Below are 21,503 nucleotides of genomic sequence, written 5' to 3'. Positions count from 1 at the left end.
TGAAAGATGTTGAATAATTGCTATACTTTTGTTAGGAAAACAAATACATGATATCCATGAATTGTTTTAAAGGAAAAAGAAAAGGAGTGATTTGATGCCCAGCGTATTCCCAATAATACATTTCCTGTTGTTTTATTATACACTTAAAATGACATATTGCAATAGAAAGAGCTAGTTTTGAATATTTAAACATTCAACTCTTATAAAATTGTAATTAATACCATAAATTGTCCTGAATATTTAAACTCAAAGTAACTCTGTTTACTAATTTCTGAATACATATAGTCTACATGGATACTTGATTTGTCACACCATAATCTTGGCAAGGATACTATAGGGAGTTTTTGATTCTGTCTCATAATTTTGTTATGTGCTATGTATTTATATAACTAGTTATGCTGGCTGAATATTAACAGGCTATGCAGAGTGGTTCATGATTATAGGCCAGAGCGCAAATAATAACAAATCACTTCCATGTAATTACTGAAATAGTCACATGGATATTTTCATGATTCGAACTTGACTTGAAAGTCACTTTACCTTTTAATGTGAAATTTTTTGATAGTTATTTCTCATTATTTGCAGATTCAATATTTGCCAGTTTGACTGCCCACTAAAATTTATTTGTAACTGCAAAATCAATGCTCACATCGCTTTTGTGGTCATTCATGGACATGAAGATCATTGAAAAAATTGTCAGCCAATGCATACATTCCAGCTGACCAATTATTCAATAATTCAGTATTTGAGTTAATGATGATGTAGTGTCAATTTTCAATTCTGATTGGTAAAATTTTTGAATTCCTCTTAATGAAGGACATTTAATTATTTCCCTTGAAAGGGCTTCATTTTCAGGTCTGCATTGCAACATTCAATGAAGTGAAAAAATAGACTTACACTTTTTTTATTGATTTTGAAAACACCAATTATTAAAATACAAAGCAAATGCATTTCACCTCCATTTTGAGATTTTGGAATTGTTCTTTGCTGTATTCTGGGACACCAGCTGCATATGGAAAGTAAATTGATAATACAGATGTGGAAAATATTCTGCATACAAATTATGGATCAGCTAGTTTTCAATGTCTCACATCTGAACCAAAGAACATGTGTATTGTTAGACTTGGTCTGAAATGTGTGTTCCCAGAAGAAGTATTTTGGATGAAGAGAATCTGCATACAATAAATATAAGAACATTTGTGATGACACTAAGAAGAAGGAAGGAAAGGAGGGCAATGGGAAGTACAAGAGGAATGATTGGTAGGCTGGTTGGATGTGCTGTGCTTGAAGTCAACCCTATGGCGTAGGGTTGATGGAGTAAAGAAGGTGCTAAGAAGATCCAGAAATAGAGGAAGAGGTACCTAGCTCTACCACACTTGAAGCCAAGGGCACTGATAACTAAGGGAAGAATATTGCAGAAAGGAGAAGCTGGAGAAACTAAATATGCTGTGCTTGAAGCTAAAAGTCTTGGAAATGAAACAAGGAAAGAAAGAAGAAATATTGACAATAGGCTGATACATAAAAACCATGCAGAGAGATATAAAGGAGATGAATGAAGTTCACTTGTTTTGATCTGCTTGGCCAAAACACCATCTGGATTTTGTTTTGGCCCAAACCTGAAACAATCACAATATTCGGGGATACGGTCCTCCTGACCTGCAGCCTAATTGAAACAATTGTGTTTTCAAAATCAACACAATTTGGCAGAACAACTGAAATAAAAGATTTTTCTTTTGGGTTCCAAAACACATTTTCCATTTTATGCAATAGTTCATAAAAAGAGGTTGTTTAAAAAATTTTCGGGTGGTTGTTTAAAAATTTATACAATGGCACTACTTCTGGATGAATTGAAAATGGAACTTAAAAAGTACAAAGAAGATGCACAAGAAGGGAGGGGTTCTTCTGGCTTCGTTTTTCAATTCTTAGAAATGGAGATTTGGAACTATGAGAAACAACAAGAAGCGTCTGCAAAACAAGAAGACTGGGACAAAGAAGAAGCCATCTTTAATGAACAAGTAATTGAAACAATTTGGCAGAACAACTGAAATAAAAGATTTTTCTTTTGGGTTCCAAGTAAAACACATTTTCCATTTTATGCAATAGTTCATAAAAAGTTATGGCTGGCACCATATAATCATCCAGATACTAAAATGTTTTGGAAACTGAAAATGGCTTCAAAATTAATGATGATGAATAAGTATGATAAAGTATTAATACTTATTCATAAACATTAGAATGATAAATATGTTTTTTTGGTTTAAAACCTTCTTAGGTTTTAGCAAAGGAACCTCAAGAAAAGTTACAGTGACAGAAAAAAGAAAAATCCATTGATTTCTTTCACATCCAGAAAGGGAACAAGGGGATTAATTTGGAAAAAAAACCCACCACCCAACTCTTGTTGTTACTATATTGCATTTAATTTTCACCTAAATATGGGACTAAGAAATAAATTCATTTGAGATTTTCTTAAAATATCTCAAATTGTTTTAGCACATTTTGGGAGTATAATGCCTCCAGATGTTTGAATTATTTGATCCAAGGTAGCTTACAGAGCTCTGATTTTCTCTGTCACTTTATATTATGAAGTAACTTAGATGAAACATTTGTCACCCACCAGCTCCACTAAGACAATTTCATTTTCCAAATGCTCTCTCACCAATCTCTTTGGGAAGAAAATTGCATTAAAATGTCACTTAGGGAGTTATATAGAATCTATGTTTTTTTCCACCACGTAAAATGCTTAAAAAGATGCTTAAAAAGAAGAAAATATGAAATGCAAGTTGAAGGCTGCTTTGGGACTGCCTGAAAGGCTTCCACTAAATGCTTAGCAGCATCTAATGAATTTTTATGAATATTGTTCTTTAAATGAAATTAAATTTAGTTAAGCTGTCATAGTATACCCTGCTAAGCAAAAATGCAATACATGGATTTTTCCCATTGTAAATATCTGTGTTTCTTAGATGAATTATTTGATTATGCTTTTTCTATAAAGTTTATTTTTATCACTTTCAAAACCCCAAAGCAGACATTAAAAAGCTCTACATATGATAGATCATAGAATGTGTGTGTGTTTGTGTGTGTGTGTGTGTGTGTGTGTGTGTGTGTATGTATGTATGTATGTATGTATGTATGTATGTATGTATGTATGTATGTAATTAGAGATGGAATAAGCACATGAGACAGCTACTTTTTTGTCTCTAAAGGTTTTAGTTATTCAAATTTTTAAATTACAAAAGAAGATATACATTTATCAGGATTGATCAATTCAGGATTGAATGAGCTGATTTACAAATAAACATTTGTCCATGCATTCAGCAACTTTTTTTCCTATAAAGAAAAATACTTGTTCGGGGTTGAAAAAAGAGATCCTTGGTACACTTGCTTATTTTCTTGCAGATGTTTCTTCCTCTTGTCACACACATAGAGGAGTACATTGTAATGTAGACTCTTATTCACTGCAGATTCTTATCTCATCATCTAGGAGACATGACATCTAGCAGTTTATCAAACAGTGAAAACAAACTAAGGAAATTACATGTCTGAATTATCACATCATTGTGACAAATTAAACCATGTAGTGATTAGAATTAACAAACACTTGAAATTTAGTTCATTGGTTAAATTTTAGTTTGCCATTTATTTATCTAAACAATACTTTGAATAAGACAGCTCGGGTGGCTGTCTAAACAGACCATTCCATTGCAATCTATTCTTCTCATTTTTTTTCCTTATATTCCCAGCAGGCAGGGGTATTGTAACAGGGACAAAATAACCAACTACTTTATTTTATTTTACTTTGCTTTATTTTATTTTTAAGAAAGTATTGTCAGTCAGCCATGAAAATGTTGCCTGATAAACAACCAATTATAAATGCCACAATTTGATGTTGTAACGGGGAATGAACTGATGAATAAGTAGCTTACTCATACTTAGTGTCAGGTTTATCTTAGCATCTCATGGGAATATACACTATGATAGCAATGTGTATCCGCATGAATAGATCAGACATAATCCATAACTTAGCCAAAAGAGATTAAAATACATGTATCATATTTGTACAAAAATATAATGCGAGCATTTAACTTTAACAATGAGAAAGCTGAAAAGTCCTTCAGTGTTAAACTGCTATCCCTTTTCATTGCTAAGTGATACTCTGCCTTGCTCTGGAGAATCCACAGTGTTTATCCCTTTTGTGTTTGTGTGTATGTGCTGAATGTAGACTACAAATAATTATCTGCTGGATATCCCCCAACACTGAAGTTTTAATATCTCAGCCACTGAACAAATATGTAAAAAGATTGCCCCCATAGTGGCAGCTGTTATCCTGGCAAAGAAAATGGAAAGTAGATTAGATGGTCCAGTTAAGGATTCATGACAAAGAGATTTCTCTGCGTAAGCACAGAAACATGATGTGCAGAAGAAACAGGTGAAACATCTCATTGCTCTGATCTCTTTTAAGCCATCTAAGTCTTTTTTCTTTGATAATCTTGCTACTTCACTTATTAGATTTTTTTTGGTTTGAGCTTCTTTGGCGACAGACAGAAATCCACGATTGTGCACAATTTCGGTCTGGGCTCATCACTGGAGCGCCCCGAACTGGCTGGTTTCAGGGCTAAGCCACCCTGTAGAGGTGGTGAAGAGTGGGGAGACTGCCAGCAGGGTTGAGGAGAGCCGCATCTCTCCTCCTCAGCTGGCCATTACTCCCTTTCCTGAAGGCAGTTGCAGCAGTGGTCAGAAATGGCCACCTCAAAGAAGAACTCGACCGGAAAAGAATGTGCAGGAGGAAGATAAGAAGTGAAAGTTTTTGGAACTTCTGGTCTGCAGCGGATTCCTGCCTGTGTTCACTGCCCGAGTGCCCCGAGCCATCCGGCTTCAGGGCTAAGCCACCTTTGCAGAAGGTGGTGAAGACAGGGGGGCTCTGGCAAGGATGAGAGACATTGCATCTCTCTTCCCTAGCCGGCTAAATCCCCTTTTCCGAAGGCAGCTGAGCGGCGGTCAGCAATGTCCGCCACATAGAAGAGCTCAGCCGGAAAAAGAAAGTGCAGGAGGAGCTGTGAAGAAGTGAAAGTGATCTTTGATGACCGGGACGAAGCAACAGTGAAAGTATCCTGATATTTAATATTTACTAAAGATACACTGTTCCCAGATTGTACAAGTGGCGAATGGATATTAAAGGGAAAACTTTTTTTCTTTTCACTCTCCTTCCAAACAGAACAGCAATAGAACTTTATGAGAAATCGGAAAACCCGCATTGGAGGTATGCTAAATGCTAAAGACTATGCTAATGCTAAGGGGATATGGATTTCTGAATATTTAAAGAAAAATCTTTTTTTTGCTGTAAGTGGGAAGAGAGAGGAAAAAATAGGAATAGAATTTGAAAACAAGGAGGAGACTGCCTAGAATTTCAAAGAGCTATTTGAACATTAATAAGACTTCAAAAAGACATATTCTAATTGGAACTTTGTGATTTAACAGTAACCCTAGAAAAAGAAATGGAAGAAAGGAAAAAGCGTTAAAAGAAATTGTTTATCTGGACTGTTTGGTGACTTTGGATCTTCTGGGAATTATTTTTGCTTAAAAGCACTTGGGTGGTTGTTTTGGGAAAAAAAAATTTCTCTTTATAATGGCATTATCCGTGGTTGAATCAAAAACCAAATATCAAAAATATAAAAAGGAAGAACAAGAATGGAAAGATACTTTGGGCACTCTTTTTCAATTTCTAGAAATGGTGGTACGTACTTATGGAGAATCGATTGTGCAGCAGGATGATTGGGATAAAGAAGAAGCCATCTTTGATGAACATGTGACTTTATTTGAGGAGGAGAAGAAAGAGGAAAAGAAAAAGGGGATTTTAAGACTTAAAAAGACAACCAAAAACGAAAAAAATGAGATGAAAGGTGGATATAAGGTTAGAAAACAACAGAAAGGGGGAAAGCAGAAGAAGAAAAGGGAGGCAGAGAGACAAAGGGGTAAAAAGGGTAGGGAGAAGAATAAGCAAGGGAGAAAGGAAGGGATGAGAAGTCTTAATGATGGGAAGCAAGATTTAAAGAAACAAAATTCATTTAGAGACAATGGGTAAATTTAATTGAAAAAGGGATTCTGTAAGATACATAAGATTGTGTTTTTATATGCGTTTTTAGAATAAAATGCTTAAGATATAAATGAGTGTTAATATGTATGATTAATTTCTTAATGGTATTGACAGTGGTATTAGCCACATTATATATCTATAAATCTGTTCTTTTGTTGTTGTTGTTCTTTCTTTTTTTCTTTTTTTTTCTATATAATACATTGTCTAATTTTAGAATGTACTAAACAGAATCCCAATACAAGTTATGTGTGATATTAAGTATTATTAGGTTAGGAGAAAGAGTTAAAGGTGTCGTACTCCAATCAGTGTACAGGAGAAGTTTTGTTTAAAGAGAAAAGATGAATGGATAGTTGAGAACAGACAAAGAATGACAAGTATTATGATTTGAACTGAGATGAGATAAGTAGAATAAAACTAAGAGAGTTAAAAAAAGGAAGAAGGTATATAGAAAATGGAAAATGGTAATAAGATATGGAATGGTATATAATGATTTTTGGAAAATGATTTTTGAAGTTGTGTCTGTACGATGAGTTTTAACCCGGGATCAAGCAACTTTCAGAAAAGATGGTTTATGTTTTATATTTTGTCTGTTTGTGTATTGGAAGAGAACAATGAAATTGTAAATAAGACAGATGGATATAAAAAATGTATACAATCTAAAGTAAAAGAGACATAATTTGAATAAATAGAAGGAAAGGGAGTAATAAAGAGAAGTTGGGATAAGATATGAAGTCGAACAGATAAGATAAATATATATATTAAATTGTGTTTATATGAAAATGTGATAATTTGGAATTACTCTGTCTTTAAATAAGATGTTGTATTGGTTTTTTCAGAAAAAGTTTTCTTAAGTTATTATATTCTATGTTTTGTTTGTTTGTATATTGTTTTGTAAAATTAATAAAATTTGCTTAAAAAAAAAAGAAGTGAAAGTTTTGGCTGACCAAGTTAAATTGCAAAAGTAACAACTAAGGTACCCTGGAATCTAAACTAAAAAAAAATTAACATCATTTCCAAAGAAGAGTCTGAAGCAGTGAAGGAAAGTGAAAAGGGAAAGGTTTGGGTTTTTTTTTTTCTTCTCTCCCTTTCCCTATACTGACAACTAAGAGACTTAAATAAGAAATCAGAAAAAAAAATCCGCTTTGACATCAACAGGCAATTAAGCTGAAAATAAAACAGAATGTCAAAGGGATATTAAAGATTTCTGGACACTAAAAAAATTTTATAAGCAGGAAAGGAGAGAAAAAGAATAAAAGGGCAGGATCTGGAAAAAAGGGAGGAGACTGCCTGGAATTAAAAGGAATCTAGAGTAAAACTTCAACAAGACTTCTAAAAGATAAATTTTAACTGAAACTTGGTAACTAAATAGTGGAACCCCAGGAAGAGAAAGTGAAAAAAAGAAAAGAAAAAAGAAACAGCTTGCATGTATTGGATTACTTGGTGATCTTTGGATTCTTGGTTATTGCATTTGAATAACTAAAATTAATCGCATGGTTGTTTAAAAATTTATACAATGGCACTACTCCTGGATGAACTGAAAATGGAACTTAAAAAGTACAAAGAAGATGCACAAGAAGGGAGGAGTTCTTTTGGCTTCGTTTTTCAATTCTTGGAAATGGAGATTTGGAACTATGAGAAACAACAAGAAGCGTCTGCAAAACAAGAAGACTGGGACAAAGAAGAAGCCATCTTTAATGAACGAGTAATTCTATGTGGGGAAGAAAAAGGAAAGGGGGGAAAGAGAATGGAGAATTTAAGACTTAAAAAACAACCAAAGAAAAGAAAAATAGTTCAAAAAATAAGTATAATATTGGAAAGCAACAGAAGAGGGGAATACAGAAGAAATAGAGGTAGAGAGACAAGGGGGTAAAAAGGGGAGAGAGAAGAAGAGAGGGAAGAAGGAAAGGAAAAGAAGTTACAAAGAACAGAAACAAGTTATAGAGAAACAGGACCTATTTAGAGATAATGGGTGAAAATTTAACTGAAAAAGGGATTCTATAAAGGTACATAAGATTGTATTGTTATATTAGTAATAGAAATAATTTTAGAAAATTGGAAACAATGTATGATTAAAATGAGGGATAAAATAGTTACTGTAATCTAGTGAAATGTTTGTTAATAAAATAAATGAAATAAAATAAATGGGAAAATTGAATTAGGAAGGGACGAGAACATTTTAATTAGTTAATGTTTTATAAAATATAAGTGAAGGGGGGGAATTAATTATGGAAAGCTTATAACTGTTCCCATAGAAGTATATTTTATTGAAAAGTAATGTTAAAGAAATTAAGATTTTAATGAATAGAATTGAATTGGAATGGAATGGAATGTGTTGTTTGAATTACATATATTTATAATCTTTTTTAAAAAAGAATATAGTGTGTATTTTAAGAATGTACCAAGCAGAATCCAAATGGAAGTTATGTATTATATTGAATGTTATAACTTTAAGGTATATATTGAAGCCTAAATAAGAGTTAAATGGATAAACTTAAAAGATATAAAGGTGTCATACTCCAATCAGCAACTACAGGAGAAACTTTGTTTAATGAGAAAAGATAATATGAAATTAAAACAGGACAGAAAAAGGTATAAATATAATGACCCGAGATAATTAAAATAAAATTGAGAAAATTAAAAGAGGGGAGAAGCTATGTAGAAAATGTAAAACAATAATAAGATATGGAATAGAACATAAAAATGAGCATGAAATTGAATTGGTGTCTGTACGAAGAAATGTAACCTGGGATTACACTACTTTCAAAAAAAGATGTTTTATTTGTATTTTTTTGTGAAAACTCAAATGAAATTTACAAAAAAAAAAAAAAGAATTCCAACATGAAAGATTAGCCATTTCAAAATGTCTGGACATTTCAATACACTATGGTCATATTAAATATTCATTGATTAATAATCAACAGAATCAAAGAGGGACCCCAAAAGCCCCCAGTAAAATAATAAAAACACCTTGCTACAAAATCAAAACACTGAGCTAAAAGACTTTGTAAAATAGGAAGGTCACTGTAATTTAGTAAAAGCATCCCTAGAAAAAATTGGGTCAGCTTTAAATGGCTGAGAATGACTAAATCAACTGAGCAAAATAAAATACATAATTGACTGGTGCAATTTTTGAAGGAGTGAGCTGTGTTTTGTAGCAATTAAGTTGTTGGGAATGGAACTATCTCAGCTCAAGCTATCCTTTTGTTTCAGCAAAACTAATAATTAGAAAAAAATGGAAGGGCTGCTATCTATATTGCATTGAGCGATGGGAGGAATGGTTGAAGATAAATCAAATCAAAATCTATAGATATACAACTATCATGCCATTGAAGATTTTCCAACCTAATATATGTCTCAGCACTATTTTCTCTTAATGTCCAAAAATTCATCTGTAACTATTTGCTCAGAGCAATCTTGCCTCAATATAGCAACTAAATGTGGATTTTCTGTTTCCTGTATTCATCCAGAATTGCAGTTCTTTCTACCCCCTGAAATTTCTTGGAATAATGATTTTTCAGAAACATACTGTAAAAATGAAAATTGCTGTTATGATAGCAGAGGCTCAGGTCTCAGTTTGCACTAGGGATTAGTGCATTCCCTCAGGATGAAAAGGCAGAAGAGAACAAACAAATGCAAAAGATGACAGCACTGAAAAAAATAGTAGCCCAGAAAAATGTTTTCCTCAGTAACAAATGTCAGAAAAAATAAAGGAGATGGAAAAACAATGGCATTCTGCTCATTTGCAGTTTTCCATCTCGTTACCTCAGTGTCACAGATGAATGAATGAATGGCTATTTCCAAACCTGCAATAAATAGATCAGGAGATAGAAATAGACCATTTATTTTTCACTGAATTTCTTAGACTTTTGACAGCCCAAAGTGGCAACATTTAATATTTCCTTTAGTGACTTCCCTGTCCCTACAATGCTAAGTAATTCTGAAATCTGACTTTGTCCTGTTACAGTTGTTGCATTCTGTCAATTATCAGGGGACAGCAGGTTTCTAAGGCCAAACATGTAAGTGCGAAGGGGAGCTATAAATCGGCACATTCTCTCCCTGAGTAAATTAATTCGATCTATGGCTAGAACGCACTGTCTGACCCAGTCCTGAATGTCAGAACAATGGTGGTCATACTTTGGTCCATGTAAAAATGTTGGGCAAGATTCCAAATTGGCACGGGCTGCTGCTTGTTTTCTGTTACTCCTTCAAGTATACTTGGAATATATAACAGTGATTTATTGCCTTTACTATGCAGGACAGGCATAATGGAACAGGAAAGTAGCAAAATCAAAGAGAATGAATGAACAGTAAATATCTTTTTAGCAAAGATAGACTAAAAAGGTTGGATTGGATTCCCATAATTTATTAACCCATGTTATGAAACTTGGCTAATGATCATGACTGAATTTAATGACCCAGTCTAAGAGCAACATTTTTTTCTTGTACAGAAGAAAATATAATTCTTCTATTTTAAACTTTAAAGAAACAGGATTTATGTCAGCATATCCAATGTGCAAAAATATATACTGAATACTGCTACTATTGTTTATTCACACTGAGTAATATTGAAGTAGGGTAGTAGGATTCAAATAGGGGTGGGGTAGGGGCAGAAGGAGGGTAGTAGATTTCTTCACTGGAAAAGAATAAAGCTCCCTTTCAATTAATCAGTCCGTGACACACTTTTCTTAGTTCTCAGCTTTCCCCCCTCCCTTTTAATGAAGGGATCAAAATATAACAGTGAAATATTTATTTATATGAGTACAAAACATACACTTTTTTTGAGAACGGGGATGTAAAATAATAATGGTTCTTGAAAGAAATGCATAACTCTCAAAGTTGATTGAATCTAGGAAGACAAGGTAGATAACCAGTATACCAAAAAATCATATTTTCTAAATCTGAGGTGAAGAATTTTGAAGTTTATAAAACTCCTTATAGAGTCAGCAATTGAAAACTAGATATTTCATTTGAGATCTTCTTTCTCCTTCCTTCCCACACCAATTTCTATTGGCTCACCAAAATGATGATCATAGAATCATCATTCTGCAAACTGAAAAGATGAAGAACCGAAACACGCATATTAGGCTCTTGATATTCTGTGTATTTCCACTAGGCGGAATCTTTAGTGAATGTGTCTTCATTTATTTTATACATCTTTGGAATAGCCAAATTAGTATGTATAACCTTGTGCACAGAATGGGTAAAAAAAAATATATTTTTATATATTATATTTTGAGGTACCTGAAAAAGTGAACAAATGAATAGAGAATAAATAAACAATAAATAAATGAACAAGTGAGGAGGGAAGAGAGAAGATATGGATGTAGTGAATTACACTGTATTTAATTAGAAAGAGGAAAAAGAATGGTCTCCTTTTCAGTGAGATTCTTTTTTTTTTTTTTTGTAAATTTTATTTGAGTTTTCACAAAAAGAAAAGAAATACAAGTAAAACATCTTTTTTGAAAGCAGCATAATCCCGGGTTACATATCTTTGTACAGACGCAAATTCTGGTTCATGCTATTCCATATCTTATTACTATTTTACATTTTTTGCATAGCTTCTCCCCTCTTTTAATTTTCTCAATTTTATTTTATTTATTTCATCTCAATTCAAACCATTATATTTATATTTTTTGTCTGTCCTGTTTCAATTGTCTATTTATTTATTTCTTTTCTCATTAAACAAAATTTATCCTGTAGTTACTGATTGGAGTATGACGCCTTTATATCTTTCCCCTAACATTATAACACTCAATATAATACATAACTTCCATTCAGATTCTGCTTGGTATATTCTTAAAATACACACTGTATTCTTGAAAAAAGAAAAAAATTGTAAATGTATAATATAATTAAAACAACATTCCATTCCATTCCAATTCAATTCTATCATTAATATTAATATTCATTAAAATCTTCACATTTTTCACGTTACTTTTCAATTAAATATCATACTTCTATGGGAACAGTTATAAACTTTCCATAGTTAATTCCCCCCCTTCACTTATATAAAACATTGACTAATTAAAATGTTCCCGTTCCTTCCTAATTCAATTTTCTCATTTATTTTATTTCATTTATTTTATTCACAAACATTTCACTAAATTACACTATTTTATCCCTCATTTTAATCATATGTTGTTTCCAATTTTCTAAAGTTATTTCTATTACAAATATAACAGTACAATCTTATGTACCTTTACAGAATCCCTTTTTCAGTTAGTTTTTCACCCATTATCTCTAAATAGGTCCTGTTTCTTTATATCTTGCTCCGGACCTTTGTAACTTCTTTTCCTTTCCTTCTTCCCTCTCTTGTTCTCTCTCCCCTTTTTACCCCCTTGTCTCTCTACCTCTATTTCCCTCTTCTGTATTCCCCTTTTCTGTTGCTTTCCAGCATTATACTTATTTTTTGAACTATTTTTCTTTTCTTTGGTTGTTTTTTAAGTCTTAAATTCTCCATTTTCTTTCCCCCCTTTCCTTTTTCTTCCCCACATAGAGTTACTTGTTCATTAAAGATGGCTTCTTCTTTGTCCCAGTCTTCTTGTTTTGCAGATGTTTCTTGTTGTTTCTCATAGTTCCAAATCTCCATTTCTAAGAATTGAAAAATGAATCCAAAAGAACCCCTCCCTTCTTGTGCCTCTTCTTTGTACTTTTTAAGTTCCATTTTCAGTTCATCCAGGAGTAGTGCCATTGTATAAATTTTTAAACAACCATGCGATTAATTTTAGTCATTCAAATGCAATAACCAAGAATCCAAAGATCACCAAGTAATCCAATACATGCAAGCTGTTTCTTTTTTCTTTTCTTTTTTTTTCACTTTCTCTTCCTGGGGTTCCACTATTTAGTTACCAAGTTTCAATTAAAATTTATCTTTTAGAAGTCTTGTTGAAGTTTTACTCTAGATTCCTTTTAATTCCAGGCAGTCTCCTCCCTTTTTTCCAGATCCTGCCCTTTTATTCTTTTTCTCTCCTTTCCTGCTTATAAAAAAAATTTAGTGTCCAGAAATCTTTAATATCCCTTTGACATTTTGTTTTATTTTCAGCTTAATTGCCTGTTGATGTCAAAGCGGATTTTTTTTTCTGATTTTCTTATTTAAGTCTCTTAGTTGTCAGTATAGGGAAAGGGAGAGAAGAAAAAAAAAATGAAACCTTTCCCTTTTCACTTTCTTTCACTGCTTCCAACTCTTCTTTGGGAGTGATGCTATTTTTTGTAAAATTTAAATTCCAGGGTACCTTAGTTGTTGATTTTTCAAACTTAACCCAGTCAGCCAAAACTTTCACTTCTTATCTTCTTCCTGCACGTTCTTTTCCAGTTGAGTTCTTCTTTGAGGTGGCCATTTCTGACCACCACTCCTACCGCCTTCGGGAAAGGGAGTAATGGCCAGCTGAGGAGGAGAGATGCAGCTCTCCTCAACCCTGCTGGTGGTCTCCCCCTTCTTCACCACCTCTACGGGGTGGCTTAGCCCAGAAACCAGCAGGCTCGGGGCGCTTCAGCAACGAGCCCAGACAGAAATCGCGCACAATCGCAGATTTCTGTCTGTTGCCGAAGCCCTTCAAACCAGAAGTCCACCTTTTCAATGAGATTCTTGAAAACCTTTCAACAGACAGTTATTTTAAAGTGCAGATATTTCAAATAAATTGTAAAAGTGCTTCAAAGGAAGATTACATAATGTGAATCACTGCCCGAGGACTCATTTGAAATGTTCTAGAGGATTTCATATGTCAGCAGGACAGCACAGTGAGAGAACTGATAAAAAAAAGGCTGACTGGTAGAATAGTCACATAGGTCAAGCAGAGTAGAACACAAATGTGTTACCAATAAAGAATATATGAAAAAGACACCAATATTTCTAGGTTAATTCAAGCAATGAATTATACTTTTGCCCAAAAAGTAATCTGAAACAAAATGACTGTTTTAATATGTGACCAAGTATCTGTCATCTCTAAAATGTTCAACTCACACAGTGTTGCAAATTCATGTTTACAGGAACTCTGTGTAAGAGATTACAGAATAGGTCATAGCTATTATTTGGGACTGATTTGAAAATATGAAGTGTGTTCTAGTGATTGGAGAAGCATAGTGACTTTCTGCAAGCTTTAATAACCTCACCACAGGTGACATAGGTATCTTAAATAGTTTTACAAAAGTAATGAGCATATTCAACCTAAAATGACCTATTATTAGTAAACCACCCTAGCAATTGAACTGTCACAAAATCACAGGATTCAATGAAGTTTTGGAGATTGGCCAATGTTGTGCTCAGTATATGAAAACTACAGCTAGAATTGTTTTAACAGATAAAACAAGAGAGAAGAAGACATCTTACTATTTCTATAATTTCCCATTATATCTAAGCCCTTTAACTGCAGTCAGCAAAGAAATAATATTTTGCTCTCTTTTCCTCATCTTCTATTAAATTTCTCCAGTCTTCTCTGAATTTGTTCCAATTTCTCTAAGACACACTACCCAGCATTTGATTGCTGAGGAAAAATCATCACAGCACAGAATGTTTTCACATTTTTATATGTTAAAATCTCTTCCACAAACATTAAGATTTACAGGGTGGAAAAGTTATGGGCAAGGCCATAATCAAGGCCTGAGGGATACTCTTAATCCCAAATGGTTCAAACAGCAACACTTAAAAAGCTGAGCCAAATACAAGTAACAGTTCTCAAAGCATTGGCGCAGGCCTGTCTTGCATTGAGACATGCTCAATGTTTCTATCTCTTAGCGAGGACTTCATTATTTCTGTCTATCTGAACTCTATAGCTCATCTCATTCCTTGGAACTGTCAAGGACACCACCAAACATGGATTCAGCCAGGTGTTTTGTTTTTTAAAAAAAGCTTTGGGTAGACTCAGTTTCATATTTCTTTTTGTAGAAAATATCAATAGATGTAGCTATTGTGAGAGATAACAAAAAATATTTTGGCATATTGGGTTCTGCAGCAAAGTAACTATTACTTAAAGAAGCTGAGAACTGGAGAAGGCAAGGAAACATGCTAAGGAGTTAAATTCACACACTAATTCCAAAGAATAAGCCAGTTTGTAATCTACCTTAAAAATGTTGAACTGAACAATATGCTTAGGGAATCATAAGGCTTATTACAGCTGAAGTCAGTTAAAGCAATAGTCTTTACTTTCTGGAATCTAATAGCTAAAACTCTTTGCTGTTTAAAAGGCATATTTAAAAGTAGAAAAGAAAATTCTAGGGAGAGTCAATTTTTATACCACAGTATTCTGCGGCAGAAAGTATAAACAAAGCCATTTCATCTAGAAGTTAGATTGTTCTTGAAAGTGGTTTTCAATAACATTCATGCTAATTTGAATACCAGTAAATTTTAACATGATCAGCATTTACATTTTATGAATACATTACACATGGATAATAGTGGAACATCATAGCTGTAATATTATGTTAAAGGGAAAAAAATGCTTTAGCAATTTCTTTCATCTACCCCATACATGTTAATTTTCTTGCTTCTAGTTGTATAACATTTGCCGTCATTTATTATTCTATAGAATACAGGAAATGGTGTCCTTTGTTTTACCTCAGTAAAGCAGTCATGATAAGATAGGGAATGGTGGTATATGGCTATGGATTTAGTGATCAACTACTCAGGACAGAGGTCTAGGACCTGCAATGAAGGCACAGAGTCTTGTAGGGAAGGTAATAATTCATGTAATAAAAACAAAAAACAAAGCAAAAAAACAGGATCCCAGGGCTGATGCTACTTACTATAGTATCCTATTTCTGATGTTTCTCTGCTGATCATAATAGGAACTAATTTAATATTATATGTCTACCTCTCTGTGTGTCTATATAGTATGAAAATATAATGATGCTATCTGCAAGCAAGAACTATAGCTATCCAATGGGTCACCAGTAAAACCATAAAGTTACAAGTTATATTACATAAGTATATGTTAGAGGAGAACAGGCAGAGTTGGGTTGGTGATGGAGTTAAACATGTCCTCAATTTAGAGTCCTTGTATTGCCACAAGAGATCCAAGTTCCACCCTTCCCATGAATTCCATTGTCCCTTACCAAGCACTAATTTAGTGCTGATTGTTAGTTGACTAGACTCTTGTGTAAAGGTTTAACTAAATCTTCTATGCCACAACTTTATGCATGACCCTGATCCTTTGCACTGACAATATCTGAAGAAAGGAAGAGCATCACTCCAACCCTAGTCTGTTGAAGATACTTAAAAAATGTTGTGGTCCTGAGCAAGTCATTTGGTCATTTTTTTTTGGTTCTACTTTCCTTCCATTATAAATATTTTTCTTTTTCTTTTTAGCATATTATAATATTCTGTGTCCCAGTATATTTGTAACTATAGACTTGATTGATAGACTCATGGGTGCTTGACTTAGCTCATACCCACGCTGCCAAATTGCCCCATTATGATCATGGCACAAAATCAGTTTAATTTTGATCTTATGCCATAGACTTAAATGCTTTGATTTTCTTTTACTGTTCTTTCTCTCTCTCTCTCTCTCTGCTCACATCAATATTCTTCTAAATCACAGGGTACTATTAGATAATTTGGCTTTTTGACTGTAGTTTTGTTTAATTCACAAATGTACAGAATTCTTTGAATCAAAACACAGAAGAATATCAGAACTATTATCTTAATTGGCTCTGTTTGGCTCTGACACTGATAGGCAGTTAACCTGAATCAAGGAATGTAGGCTGATGTTTAAAATTATTATTCATGGTGAATTTTGCAGGAGAATTCCAATGATGCTTTTGAAGTTATGTCAATGCTGCAAAACTAAATTACTAGAATGAATGGACCTGAAGACAGAAATGACTATATAATCACCTATTTAAAAAACAAAACAAAAACTTCATAACATTGCTGAGATCTAGTTTTCTAGGCTTTTACTCGCATAACTATCAATACCCATTGGTCTCATTTTATCTTAATTCACTATACCATTTTCGCGTTAACATTTAATCCTACAAGACAAGATTGTAGAATATAGAAGGAACAACACACACACACACACACACACACACACACACACACACACACGTATTACAAGGGTGTCAAACCTACAGCCCCTGGGCTGGATGTGTCATGTGCTGGCCATGTTCACTCCATTTTACCGAAGGGGGGAAAAGTTGCAATACATCATGTGATGACAATGTGACATCATGAGTTTGACACCCCTGGCTTGTGATATTTATCATAGATATGAATTTCCTGTGACCTCTTTCTATAAAACTTAAAATCAATTCATAATGTCTTATAGTTTTTGTCCAAGCTCCATAGGTCTTTTAATAACAGAATAATAATAGATTACAACTTTAGGATGGTTTAATTTTTATTAAGAAAAAGTGGTATAAAAAGTGGTATAACTCCTTATCTGTTTTTTCCTGATCCTCTTTTGCAGTTTATTACTCTCAAATAGAAACACATCCTAAACCTAAAATTCCCTGTTTGACATGTACAATTATTTAGCTCAAATTTATGTTTCAGATACCTTCCATTTTACTTTTATAAACCATTATCCACCCTGCTTAATCAATATTCAATTTTCGATTAAGATATTTTCAATCCTGGCAATATTTTTACTTTCTGTTTCTAATTACTAATAACAAATATTTTTTTATAATATTTTTTAAAATGCAAAATATTAAATTGATTTGCAATTTAATATTTTGCCTTTTCAGAGTTTCTACACTTAACTTCAAAGAATGAAATATATATTATTTGTCTTATTTCTGGGTTTTTAAAACAAGACCAGAAACCTACAATTGAATCATAATATTCTACCATATTGCTCATTGGCAGCAAAGTTGAATGTTTCTGAAAAAGTGGGAAAACAACACCTTATATTTTCCACTTTTTTAAATTAATTCTTCCTTCAGAATTATGATATACTGTATTATTTTGAAAGTTTGTGTAGTTGTATCAATATAGTGTCATTATGTTTCTTGGCAACTGACATTGTCAGATATAAGAAGTCCTTCTTTCCTTCCTTCCTTCCCTCCCTCCCTCCCTCCCTCCCCTATCCTCCCCTCTGCAGTATCTCTATATCAAACTCCCAGCATCACGTTGTTGTCATGTTATGTATCACAACTTCTTCCCCTTTGCTAAAATGGGGGTGGGCTTCGCCAGCAGGTGATGCATCCGGTCTGTGGGCCACAAGTTTGACACCCCTGTTCTACATGCTTGCTGAAAACTGGGAGCCTTTTCAAAGCAGAAACAGATGAAAAATGGGCATTTATGAGTCAGCAGTGTGCTGCAACTGTCAGAAACCCCAAAAAAGATGATTAGGGGACTGGAGGCTAAAACATATAAAGAACTGTTACTGGAATTGAATATATCTAGTGTAATGAAAAGAAGGACTAGGGGTGACATGATAGCAGTGTTCAAATATCTCAGGGATTGCACAAAGAAGAGGGAGTCATACTATTCTCCAAAGCACCTGTGGGTAAGGCAAGAAGCAATGGGTGGAAAATAAGCAAGGAGAGAAGCAACTTAAAACTAAGGAGAAATTTCCTGACAGTTAGAACAGTTGTTTCAATCAGTGGAACAACTTGCCTCAAGAAATTGTGAATGCTCCAACACTGGAAGTTTTAAAAAAGAGATTGGACAATCATTTGTCTAAAATGGTATAGGGTTTCCTAAATGAGCAGGGGGTTGAATTAGAGGACTTCCAAACTTCCGTCTAACTGTTATTCTGTTAAAAATATTATTTTGGCCCTCAAATAGACATAGCACAGTTATAATGCCAAGACAACCCCACAAACTCCGTCTAGAATCCAACATAATCCATGAAGGTCAACCTTTGCAACTTTCATGGTAGGTCCTTTGCCTCTAAAAGATGGTGAAGACTCGCTGTGTAATCTGACCTGTCTTTTCTTTGTATCTTACAGTACAGCTAGTAATTTTTAACTGAATTAATGGAATTGGTTATAAAAATGGCTAGGCTCTTGGCTTTGCAAACTAAAGGGCCTTTTTTTCCCCAATGTCAGATCAGTTTCAAATAAAATCTTACTGAGGGACAAAAAGGATATTTTGAGTTATTTCCCTGTTGACAATTCTGCTAAGCTATATCCAGTAGCCTTCAGTAGTTTTGACCTCCACCTTAAAAGAGCAATACAGAATTGTAACAGAGCAGTTTATGATTCAGTCTCCAACTTGCCATTTGTGGTAATGAGAGTCAGAGGTATAGGATATTTGGAGTAACTTGAGTTTTGCTGCCATAAATTGGGTTTCACTGTCAGTTACAATGTCACAGAAAATCAAAGCATTATTTTGTCGTGCAGTAAACTTATCTTGGGAACTTATAGTAGGGAAGGGAAATATTTCAATCAATTCTAAATTGTCTACAATAATCAGATAATATTGACTTCAACCCCTGAGTCACACAGAACAGCTGCAACACTTTCCCAAGAGTGTTCAGGTAAAGATGTAGAAAGTAAGGAATCCTCCTATTTTACTGGTAGGGTTCCTTTGAAGTATTTATGTATACAAATTTATTATTTATGCAAATTTTAATATAGCTTAATGGAACATTAAGGTTTAATATTTAGTTGGCTTATATTATTTGACTGGACAAGTAGACATATAGCAAGAACAGCTATTTACCACTCTGATACATCAACTGAAAACAGAAGCAAGTGTGAATAATAATAAAGTTTCAATGGGGCACCTTGTTTTTCTTACACAAAAGCAAGATACAATATTAGACATATGATATCTATTTTCCTTCAGTGACTATGACTATTCCTAAAGTATCCTTGTTCAGACTAACTATTTCCTTTCTAATGTACTATGTAGCCTAAAAACATAAGACTTCAAAGTTAAACAATTTATCATTTTTATATTTATCTACTGTTTAGCTCTCAAGAAGAGCCAACTCATCTTTTAGAACTATATCTATTTTCAGCTGTTTATTTCTATACACAGATATTGCTTTTCTGGGTACACACAGTTTACAGATTAACAGAGTTGGAAGTCACCTTGTAGGTCATCTAGTCCAACCCCCCCCGCCGCCCGCCTAAGCAGGAGATCCTACACCATTTCTAACAAATGGCAATCCAATCTCTTCTTGAAAGTCTCAAATGATGAAGCTCCCACAACTTCCCAAGGCAAGCTGTCCCATTGGTTGATTGTTGTCACTGTCAGAAATTTTCTCTATTTCTCTACCAGTTTCTCTATTCTTTGAAATATCTTCATTCTTCTATTAACTTTTCTGATAATTTTAGTTCAAGGTCATTTCTGTATTATCTCTCTGCCTTTGTTCATATTTATATTCTGTAATCTTATTTTAGTTGGAAACATAATTCCAGTGCTTCAATACCCTGCAAAAAAAAGAAGTTTGATGTTCTCTCTCTCTCTCTTCACTGTGATTTCCAATTATTTAAAGGGTTAACATTTATTTAAATAAACAATTTCCCTATTTTATAGTAAACTATTTTTATTTTTAACTGACCAATAGTCTTTTTCTACATTAAACTTAAAGTTATTCCTTGTATTTTCTTAATCTATAATTCTTGAATAATGATATTATTTAATTCCATAGCTGCATCAGATCTATGTATGAAGTCTCTTCAAACATGTGCACCAAGCTGACTCCTTAATTGAACTAATGACTCAATTGTTTGTAATACTTGGAAATTCCATAGGAACTTTAGTATTTTCAGGCCACATATTTAGAAGCATTTAATCTAGTGGTGTGTGCAGAAATATCATGTATGTGCAGCCAAACTCTGAAGAAGAAAAAAACTAAAATATTATAAATATTATAATAATTTCTTTGTTGGAAATCATGCAGAAGTAGAAGTAGAAACATAAGTCTGCTGCTGTCAAGTAGTATTGCTTACTATTATCATTTTTCTCATAATATAGCAATGTTTTGCTTTATCAAACATTTAAGCATAATATAATTCATATAATATTTAATATTCTTCATGATATGATTTCACCTAGGTTTCTTTTCCTGCAGTTGATATTCATATTCAAGCACATGTCTTTTTTCTGTGCTCCTAGGAAACAATGCATAGGTATTTGGCCTTATATTATGTTTTTAGAAATAAACAAGCTTTCATAAAAAAATAACTGAGATTAACCAGCCTATATCTTTATTAAATGTTAAAGTCAATATATCTGTGTGGTGAGTTCTCACTATTCTGTTGCAATCTTCAGGAAGCCTATATATACATAAGATGAAATTACATCTAAAGTATTTCTGCTCATGTGAATATTTAGATTATGAATTACCAGCAATCTGAGTGGTTTTCAGAGGCAGTCCCATGTGCAACACATTATAATAATTAATCTATAGAGTGATTGCTTCTCTGAAGGGCCTGTCAATCCAGGAAAGGATATGTGAAGATGTGCAAAGGCCTTGGGGGCTTCTGGTTTGAGCTTCTTCAGCGACAGACCAAAACC

At 33.5% G+C, this 21,503-nt stretch overlaps 1 protein-coding gene across 3 annotated transcripts in view; it reads left to right on the top strand.

The window, feature by feature from the left end:
• The window catches only part of LUZP2 (leucine zipper protein 2), a 418,915-nt gene that overhangs the window by 244,961 nt on the left and 152,451 nt on the right, over nt 1-21,503 (top strand). The gene's annotated exons all lie outside the window — the stretch shown is intronic.

This window comes from Pseudonaja textilis, chromosome 1 (genome assembly GCF_049901715.1).
Source record: "Pseudonaja textilis isolate UNSWEBS1 chromosome 1, rPseTex1.2, whole genome shotgun sequence".
In the NCBI taxonomy this organism is placed as follows: Eukaryota; Metazoa; Chordata; class Lepidosauria; order Squamata; family Elapidae; genus Pseudonaja; species Pseudonaja textilis.
Note: the sequence above shows the minus strand (reverse complement) of the source record. Positions and strands in the feature narration are given on the sequence as shown.